The 21,357-nt window shown below is 41.9% G+C and overlaps 1 pseudogene; it reads left to right on the top strand.

Moving 5' to 3' along the window:
* Positions 1-20,612: 20,612 nt before the first annotated feature.
* Gm5229 lies at positions 20,613-20,970 on the top strand (annotated as a pseudogene).
* Positions 20,971-21,357: the final 387 nt, after the last annotated feature.

Below are 21,357 nucleotides of genomic sequence, written 5' to 3'. Positions count from 1 at the left end.
AAAGGTCCTCGTACCCTGAAGCCCTATAAAAGTAAAGGGTGAAGTCATTTACAACTTGCTAGGTTTTCTTTTAGCAAAACCAAATATTGAAACACATAATAAATGTTCGTGTCTTGTTGCCCAACGAGGCACTAGTACTTCATAGTGGGATTTGCCAACAAACTGTCATCACTGGACCTTGTTAAAACATCCCTTCCAACCCCTGCAGAGGTTATCTGAACTTCTGTTCGAATGCAAGAATAAAGACTTTATTAAAAACATAAGCAGATAATGTTGTTAGACTCGGGAAAAGTCAAGGTCAGGAGAGAGAGAAGAGGCAGAAGTGCAAAGACAACACAGCTTGAGAGAGTGACCTCACCCTGTCTAAAGCACCATTCTTTGTGCTTTTTCCTTTTAGGGCAATACATTAAGAATTGGGAAATACCACAGATCTGGGAATAGACAAGCAACAAGATGGAGGCCTCTACCCATCCTTCTTGAGACTTTATAGTTAGAAAAACTTAGATAAATAAGTACAAGGTAAGAAAAATTAACAGGCTTAGAAAATACTAGCTCAAGAGAATGTAGACTCTATGTTTGCCATAGAGTTAAGTCATAGAAGAAAATAGGAATCTTGAGTACAGTAATTAGTGGCAAGGCTCTACCCGATTCTCCGAGACCCGTACGTGACCCGTACGTGAGCTAGGAGCTCAGTTAAAACATTTCTTTTCAGGAATCCAGCAAGATGTGAGGTGCCCACGAGCTGAGGCAATGCTAATCCATAAGGGATCCTGCTGTCTTTAAGGAAGGGGGTAGTTCAGCTTAGCATGATAGCTATTGGGTGCTGAGTGATAGAATAGGCTGGGAAAGGTTACATGGGCCCTAAAAGACACTTGAAAATGTAAGAATCAGAGCTTACATGAATGTGGTCTAATGTCTCTTTCTCTGAGCATATTCCCTTATTCTACAATAGTTCAAGTGCCTTTGGTTGTAGTGTTGATCTCCTTATAACACAACTATTAAGCAGCTCCAACCTCACTCAGTCAGCCCATTGGAGGGAGGCATGCTTAGGACAGGCATGAGTGGAAAAGGAGAGTTACATGCGAAAGGACACTTGGATATTTTCTCTGACCCATCGGGAGTCTTAGTAAACATCTCTAAACAAAGCAGATGACAGGCGTGTGGCTCAGTAACCTGAAGAAGTGGAGGGAGGACAGCAAAAGGAGGGAGACTTTCTGAAGGCCATCTGGAGGGAAGAGACAGTCCGCCCTCTATTGGCCACTGGGCAGGTTGGATCAGAGCGGGGATTCACTGTGAAAAGCAAAGTGCCAACTGGGGCCCAGCAACAGCAAGTGGGACAGGGAGTGCAGTAGACAGAAAGAATATGGGAGACTCGGAGCCTGATGCAGTGTCTCCCAAGCTTTCCTACTGGAGTCACATTCTCTGGGATGGTCACGCTGTTTATGTGTCCCTGAAGTGAAAAACAAAACAAAACAAAACAAAACAAAACAAGACAAGACAAAACAAAAACGAAGACATTATCTTTTGAGTAAGATGTATTATTAGAGTAGAGCGATACAAGGGACAAAAAAATCTTTTGTCTTATAAAAAAAAATGTTGCATCCATATCACAGGAAGCCATGACGACAACAACAGGAACGAATCCTTTTATCTGAGTCCTCCCGTCTCCCTAAGCCCTAGCAAGCTTTACTGTATAAGGATGCTCACCAAGTCTAGGATCAGATAATTTCAGAGGTAGAGATAAAGTCCTAGATTGAAGGCTCACTCACCTACTTTTCCACTCTAGATCTGATGTCTGGGCCATGCTGTCACCGTCCAGTACATCACGTTTAAGGGAGTCCTTGTCTTATCTGCTTTGCCAGTGAATAACAGCTGCTTCCGAGGCACTAACTGGGTAGCAAGACCTGTGCACCGAACACGACCTCTTTTGAAGGTTCTGCCAGAGCCTTGCTCTTTCTTTGTACCAGTTTAAACAGTTGCGTGTGCACTACAAAGCCGTTCTCTCCTCTGTAGAGTGGAGACAAGAACACCAACTTCCCAGAGAATACTATCAGGAAGTGCACATTCTCCTATGTTGCTTTTATTGGGAGAAGCTCACTGAATGCATTTCCAACTATTCAGCCTGAGATGGTGACTCATCCAGCCATGGCTCCAGGGACTGGAAATGTGGCCACAGGGGTGGAAAGGGAATAAAGCAGACAGACAGACACACACGAAAGCTGGGACCAGGCAGACTGCGCTCTCTGATGGAGTAGCTGCAGCTCCTTGGAAGCTTGGGCCGTAAATATGAGGGCTGCTTTGACATCCCTCTGAGCTTCATCTGGGTCTGAGGCCTTGGTCTTTGACATGGCTATGATCCATGTCAACAACACAACAGTCACTCAGGTCTTAACTCTCTCCCAACACGTGGGCATCCTACCTGTCTAATTTTTGTCACATGTAACCATAGGACACTTGTCTGCCTTTTGTTTGCTCCTTTGGCTTTTCTTGGGATGGCCTCTTAGATCTGCTTTGGCAGTCAGCATTAGTGTTGGGTTTCAGGTTTTTGTGACAGTTTCTCATCTTGAATGTATTTAAATGTCAGTAACTAATGATCATGGGAAAAGGAAGAGCTAACACTTTTTATTTTATGTGCATGGGTGCTTTTGCCTCCACGTGTGTCTGTCCATCTTTTGCGTGCTTGAATCCTCTAGAAGAGCAGCCATTGTCCTTAACCACAGAGCCACATCTCCAGCTCCATAGCTAACATTTCTAAAGCCAGTATGTTCAGCACTTCGTAGAGGTTGATTTCATTCGACCACACAATCCTCTAGCAGTCTAAAGCTGGGCCTCACATTCCTCTGGGGGAATGGCTTAAATTGTCTTCATCTTATAAGTGAGAAGTTTTCGTCTTGGAAGGCTGTGTTTATGGATATCAGGTTTGGGCTGCATACCTGTTTTGCCTGAAAAGCCTGTCTCTTTAACTGTTTCCTGAGGTTAATAGGGCATGACAAATGGCTTTCCCAGAAGTGGAGAACCAGAATAGACAGTTCCAAATATGACACCTGTCCAAGAGAGACAGGGATTGTCACACGGAATAAAGAACTTCAGGAAGAATCCGAGGGTCTCCTCCCTTGTCTATGCTCTTTCTTTCCCCAGAAGGCCCCCTCTGTCTTCCTATTGGTGCCACAGATTTAAAGATGCCACCTTCAGATGGCTCCATCTGCTGATTGACAGGCAAAGGTTTTGTTTTCTGTGTTCTGTGTTCTGTGTAAGTTCCAGGACAGGAACAGCACATGATGTTACACAGAGAGCATCCCTGTGTGTGTGTGTGTGTGTGTGTGTAACAAACAAACAAAAAAGAGTAACTTGGAGCTCACCAACCCATCTTGTTCAGGTCTTTCTAGGATGGTGGGCTATAGATAAACACCTCCCATCCTAGGCAGGAAAAGAGGAGAGAAAAAGACAAGGGGAGAAACACAGAACAATAAGAGAGGAGAAAGAGGGGGAGGCAGGAGAGTAGAAAAGATGAGGAACAGAAGCGGAAGGAAGAAAGTAAGAAAAAGAAACACCATTGGCTTATAATAATGGGCCGTATTTTTATACATCTGTGAAGGCTTCTTTGTCTATATATGTGAAGTATCAAATAAGATATACACTCTAGTTCATAATTGCTTCATTGCTCATACTGGTCTTTAGAACCCATAACTCCATCTTCTTCCCGCTGAGGAGAGTGTGTGGGTTGCCTGTTTCACTGACGGTGTCTCAACACACCTTTAGGCTTTTGCTTGTTTGGCACACATTTTCACTGTCACAAATAAAGGTACGGTCACCATGACATTATCAAATATTTGTCTGATTACTCTCCTTGGTAAACTCCTAAAGTGGAATTATCTGTGGGTCAAAATTGATCCCATTTTGACATGCACTGGCATATGGCTTTCCAGAAAAATTTCATCCACACACATTCCCTCAATCTGTGAAGATTTACACCTTCTCAGTGTGAGGCCTATGCATTTAAGACTTCTCTCTGCTTATAGAGAAGCAAAGAATCTTATAGAATTCTCACCCCTTTTTAACTTTAAAATTCTTTTCACATCCATCATTACATTAAATTTTGTTTTTTTTCAATATCATGAGATTTCATCCATATCTCACCAAATAGTTCAATTTTTATCAATTACTAACTCATATAATGTGACCAATTGCACATTACATAGTTTCTTAAGAGGAAGTAGTGTGTAGTCAATTAACATTTCCTCTTAAGGAGTGCTTTTGAAAACTAGACTGATTCAAGTAAATAAATTATTGAGATCCCTCTAGTTAAGATAATATAGGCTCATAGCCATTCTCCTTGATAGCTACAAGAAGCAAGTGTACAAGCCAGGCTAGATGGCACACGCCTGTAATCCCAGCACTTGGAAGCCTGCAGCAGGAAGGTCATGAGCTTAAGGCTAGTTTGGGCTAGGTATCAAGAATGGGTATGGAGAAAGAAGGACAGAAAGAGAGACGGGGAAGGGGGAGGGGGAGAGGAGAAAGGGCAGAGTAACCGATGGAGAATAGAGGTCTCAGTTACATTCCATTGTGAGGAAGAGAAATTCTACATCCTGCACTGCAACACAGCTCTCTGTATTCTGCACCCATCCTAATTTCTAATGCAGTTTCAATACCCTGAAAGTTCATACATCTAAATGGCAGCCATTCAGCAGCTCTGTGTATTGCTCTTAAGAAATACAGTCGGAACGTAAGAATGGTCCCATTTACTCAACGGTCTCCCAGAGTTTGTTTGGGAATTGCCGTATGGAGTCTCGGGGGAGACAATCTTCATTGTTCATCGAACGTACTTATGATGTTATACTGAAGCAGATAACTGTCTTCATTTACCAGACGTGGTTCTAACTTTTTTTTTACTCTTTAGTTATTTGCATTCCAAATGTTGCCCCACTTCCCAGTCTCCCCTCCAAGACTTCTTCACCCCACCCCCGCCCCCTTTGTGTCTGGGACGATGCTTCCACATCCACTTCTCCCACCCCTTCACCTACCCACCCACCATCACCTAACTGCTATCCCCCACATCCCCCATCCCTGGGACATCAACTCTCTACAGAATGACAAACATCCTCTCCCACTAAGGCCAGACAAGGTAGTCTTCTGCTACATATGTGTTGAGGGTCATGGACCAGCTCTTTGGTGGTTGACTTAGTCTATGGAAGCTCTCAGCAGTCCGGGTTAGTTGATATTGTTGTTCTGCCTATGGGGTTGCAATTCCCTTCAGCTCCTTCAGTCCTTCCCCTAACTCAGTCCAATGGTTGGCTGTAGGTATTTGCATCTGTCTCAGTCATCTGCTGGAAGAGCTTCTCAGAGGACACCCATGCTAGATTTCTGTCTGCAAGCACAATATGGCATAAGCAATAGTGGCAGGTGTGTTGTCTGCAAATGGGCTGCATCCCAAATTAGGCTGGCCATTGGTTAGCCTTTCCTGCAGTCTCTGCTCCATTTTTGTCCCTGCATTTCTTTTAGGTAGGAACAATTCCTGGTCAAAAATTTTGAAGGCAGTTTGGTGACCCCCCAACCCTCCACTGGGGGTCATGTCTATTTATGGAAGGTGGTCCCTTCAGGTTCCATCTCCCTACTGTGGGGCATTTTGGCTAAGGTCATCCCCATTGACTCCAAGGAGTGTCTCACATCCTAGGTCTCTGGGACTTTATAGAGGTTCCCCCTGCCTCCCCTCACCCCCTGCAGTCATTCTTCTGGCCCTCTGGGCTTCTCTTGTGTCTCCCACCCACACCTGATCCTGCCCCCCTTTTCTTCTCCCCATCCCCTCTCCCACTTTTGCAATAACTACCAAGTTCATCCTGAAAGGAAGATTTACTACTGTTGGAAGTGTTGGAACCAAGCAAAACTTGTTCCAGAAGAAAGCAACAGAAGGGTTGGTGATGAGGAAATCTTACTCGTTTGAATATGAATTCAGTATAATAATGTCCTTTAGAATATTGATATTTTGGTAATCATAGTCTTCATATTGTATGACCTCTTTGTCATTGGTGATGAGGATTCCTTGCTGCTTTTCTGGCAGAAGGTGGTAATGTTCAACAATATCTCTGTTGCTTGTCTGTCTTCATTCTGAACTCACAACTAGCCAACCTTGGTCTAGTTTCTCACCTTTACCTGGAGCCATGAAATGTGGATGGAAGCGACTCAGGCTCTTACCTATCTGTCATTGAAGGTCAAAAACCTCTCAACTATCACACCAGTTGTCTTACTTGCTTCCTGTTGGATGTCCTTCAGGCTTTCCATAGGGAACTCTTAAGCACTAGCCGATTCTAAATCTATCAGATGGATGAATTCTGCCTCTTGCATGACCACATGCCATGGACTTTCCAGCTACACACACATACCCACAAGCATGCTTCACTGAATCACAGTGGATTCTACACTGAAAGAGAAAGATATCTCTACTATGGTAAGTTACTGGAACCTTAAGCTTATTTGTTTTACTAGTTGTCTTCCAAAGCTTAATAGTTCAGTTGCTGCTTAGCAATCATCCTTTCCTCATGCCTTGCCTTTTGTTGTGTTGTTAGGGGAAAAAATGCAATTTTTATAAGTTCTATAACTAACTTACACTTGTATGTTGAGTATGTAAGGGAACCCAATGCTAAAATTACTAATATTTACGTTTAAAGTATTTTCACTATTATGATATTCCAAGAGGACTGTAACTGTTGGTACTGATTGGTATTGATTGAATTAAGTAGCATCAACACTTTGCACTCAAGTGTCAGCAGGGATATCTCTCTGATGGTTACAGTAAGCAACTTTCATTACCTTAGCTTTCCATGTTCTCAAGATCTCACTGCCCAGGTGTCATTGGGATAACCAAGAGCCTGTGTGCTCAGAGGAGAATGGATCCTTCAAATTCTCATCCTTCTTCTCCATTATCCGAGTCCTCCAGAGCACACCACTTCATCCCTGAGCCTGATCTGTAATAGTGCTCTATGCTTCCCCTCTTGGACACCTGGCTCACTAGCAATCTCATTTCACTAAGATCAAGTGATTGACTATACACTCCAAGTAGGTACCTTCTTCTATTTGTCAGTTGAGCTTAAAGCATATTTTAATGTCCCAATGTTGAACTCTGAATTTCTTACCCCACATTCTTGGTTATTATTTATCTTTGATAGCATAATGTATTTCAGTTATCTTATAGTCTGTTTTTGGTATGCTTCACAAACCTATTAGATTTGATAAACAAAATAAAAATCATTAACTAAAAGCACATTGTAAGTTTATTACAACTATATAAAGAATTAGCACCATGAAATTGGCAATGTTGGGGGGGAAGCAAGATTGAGCTTGTAGGTATGAAACTATGAAGGAAGAAAATATAGGAAATAGATTCCAAAATATTTCTATCATCAGCTGGCTATTGCCAACTATAGCGTCATGTTTCCCATTAAGACTCTGCCAAGCAGAACTAACCACCGATGCCAATGCAGGTGTTTTAAAAAAGACTATTCGTTTTTCTCTTAACCAATAATTGATTAAATCAGGAGAGTTGCTGATAAAGGTGATGATGCCCTGTGCCACAAGGTACATGATCATAGACATCAGGTTGACCTGAGATCAAATTCTGACTCTGAGGACAATTTTCTGTGTGAATGTGGGTACGTTATTTAACCTGGATCACATATTTCATTAGTCACTAGATAAATTACTGTTTATAGGACAGAACATATAATAGATGCTCAATAAAGAAGATTTCATTTTACTTTATGTTTCTGTGTACATATGTGTGTTTGTGTTCCATGTGTCCTGGTACCTGTGGAGGCCAGCAGAGGGTGGTGAATCCCTTGCGGTGGCGTACGTGTGAACTGCCTGATATGGGTGCTGGGAACCGAACCCAAGTTCTTCCCAAGAGCAGCAAGCAGTCTTAGAAACTGAGCTATCTCTTCAGTTCCTAGGGATAGCATTTTTTATAATTAAAAATTTTATTAAAATCACAATATTATCTACTATTTGATAATATAGTAATTGAAATGCTTGCTCTTTTAAAATCTTGAGATCTGAGGATTTGGCCTATTGTTTTAGCGTTGAGGAGTCTTTCTGGCTTATGAGAGGATTATCCTTTTGTTTCCCTTTATAATATCACTTTTCTGACTCATCTCACCACTTGGGGTTTATAAGTAGAAACAAGAGAGTCTTTGAAGGTAGAAGTTGACTTCTCTTTTCTAATCACTCCTCTGGCTGCAAAAATAAATTCAATCCAGGCTGGCAAAGGAGAAAGGGCATGAACAATCTTACCCAGCTGAGAACCCTAAGAATGGCAATACCAACCCGCCAGGTTAAATGTGTGCCCTGATGTAGTGGTGGTACAACTGAAAGAAGAGTAACCAAATGCTCTCTGATTGAGTCTGAAGCCTACCCCATAAAAGGTCATCCATGCCTCGTGCAATGAATCTGGTTAAAAGCCAGAGGCTTAGGCGAATACGCATGACACAACTCACAGAATGTTCAAAGTTTCACAAGAAGGAAGGCCCAAGTGAGGATGCTTCAATCCCACTTAGAAGGGGGGAACAAAATAGTCACCAGAGGCCGAGGGAGGAAGGGACCTGGGTGGGAGAGGGAAGGAGAAAGGGAAAGGGGGAGCAGGAGCAGGTATGGGGGGGGTGACAGGAGAGAAGTCCAGAGGGCCAGGAGAAATCATGGAAATATGCAGCTGGAGGTATGGGGGCCGGGGAAACGTCTAGAAATCCCAGAGACCTGGGAGGCTCCCAGGACTCAGTGAAGAAGACCTTAGCCAAAATGCACAACAGTGGGGAGGCGCAACCTGAAGAGACCACTTGCAGCAGATAAACAGGGTCCCCAGTGGAGAGATGGAGACACCACCCATCTTCAAATTTTTGACCCAGAATGTTCCCTTCTAAAGGAAATGCAGGGACAAAAATGGAGCAGAGACTGAAGGAAAGGCCACCCAGTGACTCCCTCCACACCTTGGAAACCATCCCACGTGCAGACACCAAACATTAGACACTATTATTATTATTATTATTATTACTATTATTGTTATCATTAGACACTGTTGCTTATGCCATGTTGTGCTTGCAGACAGCATTCTAGCATGGCTGTCCTCTGAGAGGCTCTACCAGCAGCTGATTGAGACAGATGCAAATACCTACAGGCAACCATTGGACTGAGGTCTCGAACCCTTATGGAAGAGTTAGGGGAAGGATTGAGGAGCTGAAGGGGATGGCGACCCCGTAGGAATTACAGCAGAATCAGCATTGGGAACCACAGACAGGGGCATAGTAAAATACAAGCAATCTGAAGTGGGAAATGGAAAAAAAATGGGAGGGCTCGAATTAGGGAGTAATAAGATAAATATAGAAGGAGGGAGGAGGATAAAACTACAGGAAGAATTTCTGGGGGAAAAACGGAATTCATACTATCAACCTAAAATACCTATGATACATGTAGGTTGCTGTATAAATATGCATATATATTTTTTCATATAAAAACTTCACATGTAGTCTGACAATGCTTCATCTAGGAATCATACAATCTAACAATACTCCCAACTCAGGCATGAGAATTCTTTGATGATGGTTTCAGTCCAGGCTGTTGAAGAGACTCTGAGAACATTGGAGGTCATTGCTATTGCCTTTGGTTGTTGACTAGAAGTGGAAAGGAAGTTCTTCTTGCTGAAGACACCATGCACTTTGGACACAGGGCCCAGAGGACCTGAGCAGAATCTGCTCTGAAAGCCCCCTCCCTGAGGACTAGCTTTTATGGGAACCAGAAAGCACCATGAAAGATTCCTAAGGAGCGAGGCAGCCAACAGTTCTACCTGGCTGTGGTGCCTATGAATCACAACGACCAACATGGCACTGTAACCCTAAGGGTACAATTGTGACATGCATACCTGGTGGCAGCCAACAGCTCTCTAATTGGGTTTAAAGCCTGCTCAACCAGCATCATTCCTGATACTAGAAACCTCGCCAACTAACTGCTCAGGGCCAGTGACATCATGGATCTTGGAGGAGAACCTACAACCAACCACCTCTTGACTAAACAAATACAATTCTTTTTTTTTATATATACTTTTTATTAGGTATTTTCCTCATTTACATTTCCAATGCTATCCCAAAAGTCCCCCATACCCTTCCCCCCCCCACTCCCCTACCCACCCACTCCCACTTTTTGGCCCTGGCGTTCCCCTGTACTGGGGCATATAAAGTTTGCAAATCCAATGGGCCTCTCTTTCCAGTGATGGCCGACTACATCTTTTGATACATATGCAGCTAGAGTCAAGAGCTCTGTGGTACTGGTTAGTTCATAATGTTGTTCTACTTATAGGGTTGCAGATACATTTAGCTCCTTGGGTACTTTCTCTAGCTCCTCCATTGGGGGCCGTGTGACCCATCCAATAGCTGACTGTGAGCATCCACTTCTGTTTTGCTAGGCCCCGGCATAGTCTCACAAGAGACAGCTATATCTGGGTCCTTTCAGCAAAATCTTGCTAGTATATGCAATGGTGTCAGCGTTTGGAAGCTGATTATGGGATGGAACCCTGGATATAACAGGCTCTAGATGGTCCATCCTTTTGACACAGCTCCAAACTTTGTCTCTGTAACTCCTTCCATGGGTGTTTTGTTCCCAATTCTAAGAAGGGGCAAAGTGTCCAATTCTTAACTACATTCTAAATATGTGTCCTAATACCCACAGATAAATATGGTTCCCATCCCTCTTCAAGGAAGTTTCTCTTTGCAAACAGAAAGAGACCATTACAGGAAAGCACACCTGATCAAGATTCAGCCCAGGTCTAACTGATATATCTACAACATAGCTCCAATACCCAAGGCTTTGGAGTCATTACAAAAAAATGGAGTGGGAAGAGAATAAGAGTCAGAGGAAACTGGGAATCTGCTATTAGACTTTGTCTTCACCTTGGAAATCTCTCTAACATGATTGCCTAAACATGGCCTGAAAAATATGAGCCCAATAGACATACTAGCATGGATGTGGGGCTGTGGAAGCTCAAAAGGCCTCAACACTAGACAGAGAACTACAGTCAACCAAGAACACTGAGAGCAGGGAGAATGTTTTTCTCAGGGAGAGTATTATCCCCAGGGATATTGGATATTATCCAATATCAAATGATTAGGCTTGAAAAGTACATACATGTGTGCATACACACATTCACACATATCATTATATGGACTGAACAGGCTCTGTTAATGTATTTAAGAACACACAAATTTAAGAACATACATACATATGCATACATAGAAACAGTATATGTATTGAGTAGGCTGTATTTATGTATTTAAGAACACATACACACACACCATACACACACACACACAACCACACACACACACACACACACACACACACACACACACACCATTATATGGACCAAGCAGGCTCTATATATGTATTTAAGAACACACACATTTAAGGACATACATATACACATGTACATATACACATTATATGGACTGAGCAGTCTGTTTTTATGTATTTAAAACACACAGAGAACATACATATTCACACCACACACACACATACACATGTAACATGGGAGATTCAGAGAAAGAGAGAGAAAAAGGAATGGAGAAATGGTATAATAATATTATAACCTCAAAAGTTGCTTCATAAAATAAAAAGAAAATGGTAAAGTGCTGAGGACAGTGCTTGGGATCCCGAGAGTCCTCAGCTGCTGAAAGAAGGAAGGAAGGAAGGAAGGAAGGAAGGAAGGAAGGAAGGAAGGAAGGAAGGAAACATGTACTTTTGTGGTATAAGAAAAAGCAACTGAAGTGGCCAGCTACTCAGCAGTATGTGTTGGAACTCAAGGCTGGTGCAGCTGGACCAAATGGTAGAATCCCAACATCTCAGCCAACAGGCTCCTGTAAGAGACCTGTTGGAGCTTTTAGACACAAACAACCTCATTGGTTCTTATTTTCTACATATACTTTATTTTGTGGACCCCAAAACATCCTTTTGAATTATTTTAATACCTCCTAAAGTAAGATGCACTTTGCAGCTGTGACATTCCTGAACCTTGTTTATTTCTCTTCTTGGTGGTGTGTGAGGCAATGCTGTAGCTTATGTATGATGGCATCTTACAAGATGGCACGAAAGCAAAATGGACATCGTGGCAAGGAGGAGCTAAGAACAATGAGATTAAACCAACGAACCTGTGGGAAGTCTCAAGCAGCAGGGAGCTGTGGTGTAGAACCAAGCACATCATGGCGGAGTCTGCAGTTCCAGAATAGACCAGGAAAGCTTGAGTCTCATGGGTTAAGTCTGCCTTCTACTTTCTGCTTTGTTGTTTACTTTACTTCGCTGTACAGTTGGAACCAGGGGGAAAAAATAACCCCTGCAGGCTTTTCAGTAGAATCACAACCTCACAGATGAATACTTTAAGGATAATTTTGTAAGGGAACTACTCCAGAAAAAGGACTGCTCTCCCCAAGGCTCTTTGCTCTGAGATTTTTTATAGGAATGAGGAGAAAAATACAGTTCCAGCAGCACTAGGAAGCCCTTCTGATGCCACCACGTCCAAAAGCCTTCACTTTACACGCGAGGAAAGTATGTCTTGGGGTTCTGACCACTTTGCATGAGCCGACTCTTAGTAGCTTCATACATGTTGCATATCACCTGACACCCTCTTTGTGTGCCTGACCAGAAAGAACAGGTCTCTTGCTTTTAGCATTCCCTTAGCTCTTGTTTCCAGTTCTGCTCCCCCCAAGGCAATGCAAAAGGGTCCTTTACTTCCTGTTGCCCCATTTTAATAATTTCGTTCCAAGGTTCCCTCTAATTCATTTGTCCTCCATAACTGGTCACCTGGATTATCACCGCTGCCAATGAGATGATGGTATCTGATGTTTAGATCTGTTACCTGGGCCCTTCAACCCTGATCTGATGGACATGACCTATCCTTCACATACCTGAATGCTGCCGTAGTATCTCTGGTGCTAAGCATCTATGATGTATATTTCTCTCACTTTCTCTTCATTTTCAGGCTCTGTGTGGCAGCATGCACAGACTTCATTTGATTATTTGCTCTTTTCTTTAAGTCCAAATTCTTGGGCCTGTATCATGATGTCTTTCTTGTTTCTAGAAAAATGATGCACACCAATGAGTGCCCAGAGAGGCATCTCTCTTTAGTGTGCGAGTGAGAGGGGGAAGGGGGCTTTTGCCCTTATCGGGAGCCCTCACGTTGGCCCTGTTGGTCAGACATCTGTACTGATTCACCAGTGCCATTGCTGATTGCTCCTTAAACATCTTTAAAAACAATGTTTCTCTCTCTTTTTTAAACAGTCCTACAGGTTACTACTGAGTACACCAATTAGCTCTTGTGGAACAGATAATAAATAGCAAATCAGACCTCCAATTGAAACATGACCACATTAGATTCCAGATGTGGAAACTGTTGAGCTATATCTGGTAGGACCAATGACCAGGATTCAGTGGAGACCCTCAGACTTGTCATTGTGACTTATCCTTACAGATCCACATCCACTTTTCTCCTGTGTCTTTTTTTGAAGTCATACTTGATTTTGTTTCCAGTTTTCACCTGAATCCATCAGGGAATAGAACAATTTTGCTTTTGTATTTTGGCCAGGAGGCACTTTATTGTGAATGTCTTGTGAGAAAAGATGTTGAGAGAGTCAGAAGAAAAGAGAAGAATCTTTTTTTTTCTTTTTTTTATTAGGTAGTTTCTTTGTTTACATTTTCAATGCTATCCCAAAAGTCCCCCATACCCTCCCCCCGAACTCCCCTACCCACTCACTCCCACTTCTTGACCCTGGTGTTCCCCTGTACTGGGGCATATAAAATTTGTATGACCAATGACCTCTCTTTCCACTGATGACCGACTAGGCCATCTTCTGCTACATATGCAGCTAGAGTCATGAGCTCTGGGGTACTGGTTAGTTCATATTGTTGTTCCACTTATAGGGCTGCAGATCCTTTAGCTCCTTGGGTACTTTCTCTAGCTCCTCCATTAGGGGCCCTGTGATCCATCCAAAATAGGAAATGAGGCTCAGAGAGATTATAGAAATATTTTGAAGGACATAGGCTGTGCGCCCGAGTCAGCTATAATTGTGCAGCAGTCTGACCTCCTTGTATTATTTTGCCATAGAGCTTTACTGTTTGTTGCAAAGGTGCTTGCATGGCCTTGCTTGCTGATGGGGAAGTGGTCATCACCTATCCAGAGCATGGATTCACTAAAATTACAGTGATTTAACACTCCCAGGTCTTTCCTGTCATCTCAGTTAACCTATCCTGGTAGTGCTCCTTACCTGTCTAATATCTCCTTAGTCAAGGCAGAAACAGTGTGTGTGTGTGTGATATCATGTATGATAACACTGTGATGAAATCAATGACTTTGTATGCTAACTTAAAACAGAAATACAGTTCTTAAAATAAAACCTGGAGAGTCTGTGATGACTTGAATATGCTTGAACCCTAGGAAGTGGTACTGTGAGGAGGTGTGGCCTTGTTGGAGGAAGTACGTCACTGAGGGGGTGGACTTTGAAGCTCTGCCTAGGGCGCAGAATAGTCCATCTTCTCCTGGCTGAAATTGGATCAAGATGCAGAACTCTCAGCTCCTTCTAAGCACTGTGTCTGCCTTCTAAGCTATACTTTCTGCCATCATGATAATGGACAGAACCTCTGAAACTGTAAGCCATCCCCAATTAAATATCCCTTATAAGAGTTGCCTTGGTCATGAAGTCTCTTCAGAGCAATGAAATCTTAATTAAGGCGGAGTCAAAGTGGATGACAAGTGTATCTTATCTGCAAGCAGATCCATAAAGTGCATTAAAAATAAACATGGTGGTCCGCATTTGAGCGTTTCATGGATCCAAGCATTACTACAATTAATGGTAATAATTTCTTTGTTTTTACATTGTTACCAGGTTTATTCTAAATACTTCATGTGATCCTTTTAGTTTATTTCTCTGCAGCTCTAGGTATTGGGGTTTATTGTATTCATTTTTCAGACAGGGAAATAAGCACAGAGCAGTTTAGTACCATATCTTTAGTCACATTATAGATTATAAATAGAAACATCAGGATTTGAAGGTAGGCTATCTGATTCAAAGAGTGTAGCTCTTGATTCATCCTAAGCATGTCTAATGTTTGATTTAAACAAATATGCAAGAATCAGGAAAAAATGTGTTCAATACGTTGGTGACATCGCCACTTTGAGAAAATATACCAGTGTCCTAAGAATGTTGATGTTTCTCAATTTTTGAAATCGACTGTCTTAGTCAAAGTTCTATTACTATGTAGAGACACCATGAACACAGCAACTCTTATAAAGGAAATCATTTAATTGGGGTTGACTTACAGTTTAGAGGTTTAGTCCATTATTGTCATGGCAGGAAACATGATGGCACACAAGAACACATGGTGTTGGAAAACGAAATAAGCATTCTATATCCAGGTCATCAGGCAGCAGAAAGAGATAGACACTGGGCCGGGCTCTAGGATTTGAAACCCCAAAGCCCACTCCTGTGACACACAGTCTCCAAAAAGGCGACACCTCCTAATCCCTGCCAAGTAGAATCACTCCCCAATGACTAAGCATTCAAATACATGAGACTGTGGGGGCCATCCCTACTCAAACCACTACACTGATTATAAATATAGAAGGAAGGTTAATATGTTACATTAATAGCTTGGTTTTGATTAGAAAGCACAATTAGCTTATGAGAAAGTATGCCATCAAATATAAAATGTATGAACAATAAGATACTTCTCATCTATGGAGTTCACATGAATTTTCAAAGCCTGGGAAATAGGATTCATGATACTTAGCACTGGCAAGAAATTCTTTCAGGAATTATCTGTATTTGTACTACTCAATACATTTTTTTCTTAGAAATTTGTCTGGGAATACATATTAAATATTATCTGGACATAGCCCCTGAACCAGATGTTACAATTTGAAAGAGTTTGTTCTAAGAAAAATAAAAACAAGTCTTGTTCTAAGACAATTTCTTATTCTAAGAACAGTTTTTCTAAGAAGGGAGTAAGGACAAATGTAGAGATGATCAGAAAGCATGATGCGTTGTTCATAGATGAAAAGCTTACTAACTGCTCAGTAGCAAATAGTTGATCAAATAAGCCTATTAGATGAAAGTTTAAAGATAATAACATATCATATTTGATATTTATTGCATTTAGAAAGACAGCTGCAACATAATGTTGATTTTAAAGAAATCAAGTAATGATGCATGGGAATGACCTAGGCTCTCTGAATATATATTACAGTTTATAGCTTGGTCTTTTTTGCTGGGACTCCTAACAGCAGAAGTCAGGCTGTTTCTGACTCCTTTGACTGCTTTTAAGACCCTTAGCCTCATACTGGGTTGTATGGCCCAGTCTCAGTATGAGAGGAGGTTCCTGGTTGATATCCATGGAAGACCTGATGTTTTCTGAGAAGAGGAAGAGGAGTGGATGATGGGTGAGGAGAGGCACTGAGAGGCGAGAAGGGAGAGGAAACTATGATTGGGATGTGAGAAATGATTCTAAAAGGAAAGGCAATAATACAATGCTCACAGCAACTCATCTCATCTTATTTTCTCTCTATCTGCAGTTATCTCCATGTCTGTATCTCTGTACAAAAACACAAATATAAATAAAGTTCTGAAAAATTTGGTTTTCAACCAAAAATTTTTATATTGGTCAACCCCCCAAAATATTGGGTCTATCAATATAGGAAGAGTGAATATCTTTGTGTATTAAGAGTCCATGTGATTTTTTTAAATTCTTATTTATATACTGTTGGATCTTTACAATATGTCTTCTCTTTGTCATTAGAACAAACCAAATTTCTCCATGTACATTCTGAGGGGGGAAACTTGCTATTACCTAACGGAACATCCACAGCCTTTATGGATATAATCCATTCTAATTTTAGACGGCTTTTAAGAAATGAAATACATGTATAAGTGAAGTGAGCCTTCCATGCCCGAGGGCGTCTTTCTGTTACGCTCAACACAGATCAGCTTCCAAGGAGAATTTCTCAAAGCACTTCCTAGCATGGGAACGAGAGTCTCCAAATGGTGAAGACACTTAAGTGGTGCAAAACACTTCATCTGATGGCATAACTCCGCACCGTATATTAACAAAGCCATCTCCACTACATTATTGTCATTACCTTAATTATTCTGTTTATTTACATCAGCTCAGCCCTAAAGAAATTCTCTTATTTGGCAGTAGATGAACAGCAATACTTTCTTTAGCTTGGGCATGCATTAGACTCATTTGACCAAGCTCAGAAACCTTCCAGACGCTGCTAACACGGCATCGTGTGGATGGAGCTCCGAAGAATACAATGTGTTCGGTTGCAAGAGCTGAAGATGCGCTTGTGGAATTTATTTTATTCCGATTTATGAGGACTGCTGCACACAAATAGATTATTGTAGTGTCTGTGATTAATGGGACACCACCCGGCTGGGTGGACTTCATAAATCATTTGATGCAATGTCTGAGTGAATTTTACTTGCAAAATCAGTTTCAATCTGCCTGGCTTGAGAATCAGGTAAAGCAGAGCACAGTTGTCAGGCTGTGGGAGGTATCAAGGTGGTGCAGCTTTCAGCACTGCGTCCAGCTTCATGTCCCTGGCTGTCCATGCTGCGGAAGAGTGAACGGGTGGCACGTTAATTAAATCTGCAGATAGAATTGGAAATGTCACACTAGTGAGGGTGCCAGGGAAATGAGACAAATTGACCTGATGAATCGGGTTTGGAATAAAGACCCAAAATGCAACACACCTGACCATGTGTATGCAAGTATAGATAATCACCTGAGTGTATAGGTGATTCACGATGTTGACTAATTTTATAATTCTTCTAGGATACCAAATATCATATAAACCCCAGTTTGGCAATAATGAATATTTAAAAATGGCTGCAAGGTTTTATTCTAAGATCAATATTTGGCATTCGTTTTGTTTGGAAAAATAACGTCCTTACTGCTTTTGTGAGCATGGGTAATACATATTCAACACGGAAGAATCAGAAACCACAGATCAGATCAGCAACCAATATTTTCTATAATCTCACTGTTCAGTGGGATATATAATCATATACGTGTAAAGAGAAATGAGAAAATGAATATTGAATACTGCATATTCAATTTGTTTTTCATCTCTATTCACGTAAAGAGTCCTTTTCTTCAAAGATCCTCGAGAAACTTGCTGGCTGCCCACCCGTCTCTCGCTCAGCACATTCCTTCCCTTCAATCTAAGAAATTATGAGCTTTCTTAAAATGATAGAGGACTTTTATTTGTAAAGGATAACAATAGAGAAAAAAAGAAGAAATGGAATAACCAATGAATACTTTGCCTGATTCTCATAAATTCTTGGCATCACCAGCCATCTACTCATTTCTCTGAGACCTGATGGGTCAGGCACTTAGCAACAGAGCGGGCATAGAACGCTCTGCTTCTTACTGAGCCCGAGGGAGAAGGTAGCCCTTGATTCTGAGAATCGTTAGCAATTCAGCAAAAATAGTCCGTATGAACCAAGAAACACTACCGTACACACACATGTTTAAAAGGATACGGAGTTCCTCTATGTTCATGATCATTCAGAAGGATCAAGAAAGATGATAACTCAAGTCATACATTCTTTATAGGTCAAGTCCTCTTTATAAGGAGGGAGTCTGGGAGGCAGAGGAACAAGAGAGGGAAGGAAGAAGGCAGAAAGAGTGGGAGAACTGGAAGGAAGGGGAGAAAAGTTTTTCTCTTAGTCCTCATTAATTTCTTTTAAAGTGTCAGGGAGGGGCCAGAAAGATGGGTTAGCATTTCCCATATGTGAGCTTGGAGATCAAAACTGATTCTAAAACCTGTGTGAAACTGTGAGGAAAGAAGCCATCTGACATTGCTGTTCTCCAACCTTCACATGTACCCAGATGCGCAGACATTACAGACACAAGACAGACAGACAGACAGACAGACATACACACACACAGAGACAGAGACAGACACACAGAGACAGACTCACACAGACACACATGCACAGACAAAGAGATACACACACAAACAGACAAATACACATACACAGAGAGAGAGACAGAGACAGACATACACAGACACACATACAGACACACAGAGATACATACACAGACAAATACACAATACATACATACATACATACATACATACATACACACATACACACACACACACAGAGACAGACAGAGACAGACACACAGAGACAGACTCACACAGACACACATACACAGACAAAGAGATACACACACAAACAGACAAATATACATACACACACACAGAGAGAGAGAGAGAGAGAGAGAGAGAGAGAGAGAGAGAGACAGAGACAGAGACAGAGACAGAGACAGAGATAGAGACAGACATACACAGACACACATACAGACACACAGAGATACATACACAGACAAATACACAATACATACATACATACATACATACACACATACATACATACACACGTACACACACACACACAGAGACAGAGAAACAGGGTGACAGAGGCACACAGAGTCATACACACAGTTATACACACAGATACATGACACACAGACACACGCACACACGCACACACACACACACAAACATTGGTGGAAGAACTGTTTCACTGCTCCTTATTTTTATGTATTTCTCTCCCTGTTTCTCATATCTCCCCTCCTCCCTTGCCTCCCCCTCCCTGTCCCTCCTCTACCCCTTCTCCTTTGCCTTTCTTCCCTCCCATTTGCCTTTCCAGACCTTTACTGAGTAATGAGCTTGTTGTCAAGCAGGGTCTCTACTTTTATAGCACTCATACACTGAAATGATGAGATCACAAATCAGCAAGAATAAAAATCTTGTTGGAAATAACTGGTGCACATAGAATTAAAGCCAGTGATGTAATGGTAGCCCCAAACAGACTTGTCTGCTTAGAAGGCAGAGTAGTGATAAGTTAAAAAACATTTGTTTGAATGGGTCTTCTTTATTTGTTGTTGTTTTTTTTTGCTTGTTTGTTTTTGTTTGTTTGTGACAAGGTCTCGGTATTAGCTCAGGATAATTTTGAACTTGCTCTGCATCCCAGCTGGCTTCAAGCCTCTGATTCTTCTGCTTTTGCTTACTGAGATGTGGGATTGCAGGCGTGTGACGCCACGCTCAGTTTGAATATAGGTAATCGTTCAGCTGAAACGCGAATAAGTACAAGGGAGTCTTTCAGGTGTGACATTATTCCTGGTGGGGAAATAGCCAGTGCCAGTCTGAGTGTAAGTCTGGAGGCATGGGAATATGGCAGGGTGGTAAGTGGATACAAGACTGTGGGAAAGCTAGACATACTGTGGAAGGGCTAAAGCCACTGTGTTGGACGTTCCAATGGATCTTTGCTGCAAAAGAAAGTCCAGAGTAGATGAGCAGTAAGGACAGAAAGATCCGAGGGAAAGCACAATCCCTTGAAACCGACACTGCACTCATTTTTTTCAGGAGGAGGATGGAAAAATGACATCATTAGATGTGAAGAGACCTTGTTTCAATAGTATGGGTTAACCAAAGTTCATTAAGAAAAAGAAGAGGGAGCTGTAGGCCATCGTGGAGACGCTTGATCTCGTCTTCCCTGAAGTCTGGTTCCTTGGCAGGAATTATGATGGGAACCCTTGTGACCCGTAAAGACATCTCCCCCGTAGGTGAAAGTTCCTGAAGACCTGAAAGATCCAGAAGTAGTCCAGGTCCAGTCGCTGGTGCTAAAATCTCTGTTTGGTCCACTGGGATCTCGAATGTCTCGCATCGAGCAGGTGAGCCAGGCCATGTTTGAGCTGAAGAACCTGGAATCTCCCAAAGAACTTATCGAGGTCTTCATTTATGGCTCTCAAAACAACAAGGTTCGGGATAAATGGATGCTTCAGTCCATGGCTGAGAGGTACCGCCTGCGCCAGCAAAGTGGAGTGCTGAAGCTGGAGGAATCCATGAAGACCCTGGAGCTAGGCCAGTATATCGAGTGAAGCCAGTTTCCAGTCCTTGTGTCTCCCACCTGGACCCAGGTTAAGCTGTGGCCAGTGTTTGGTTCTGGTGGAATTTTTAACTTTGTTACTTACATCCTAGCAAGATATTCCTGGATCCCTGCTGTGCATTCTGATGTGAATACCAAGGTCACTATTCTAAATAAAAAAATAAAATTGAAATGAAAAAAAAAAGAAAGAAAAAGAAAGAAAGGAAGAGAGAGAGAGAGAGAGAGAGAGAGAGAGAGAGAGAGAGAGAGAGAGAGAGAGAGAGAGAGAGAGAAAGAAAGAAAGAAAGAAAGAAAGAAAGAAAGAAAGAAAGAAAGAAAGAAAGAAAGAAAGAAAGAAAGAAACATATGCAGCTAGAGACAAGAGCTCCGGGGTACTGGT

This window comes from Mus musculus, chromosome 17 (assembly GCF_000001635.26).
Source record: "Mus musculus strain C57BL/6J chromosome 17, GRCm38.p6 C57BL/6J".
Lineage (NCBI taxonomy): Eukaryota > Metazoa > Chordata > Mammalia > Rodentia > Muridae > Mus > Mus musculus.
Note: the sequence above shows the minus strand (reverse complement) of the source record. Positions and strands in the feature narration are given on the sequence as shown.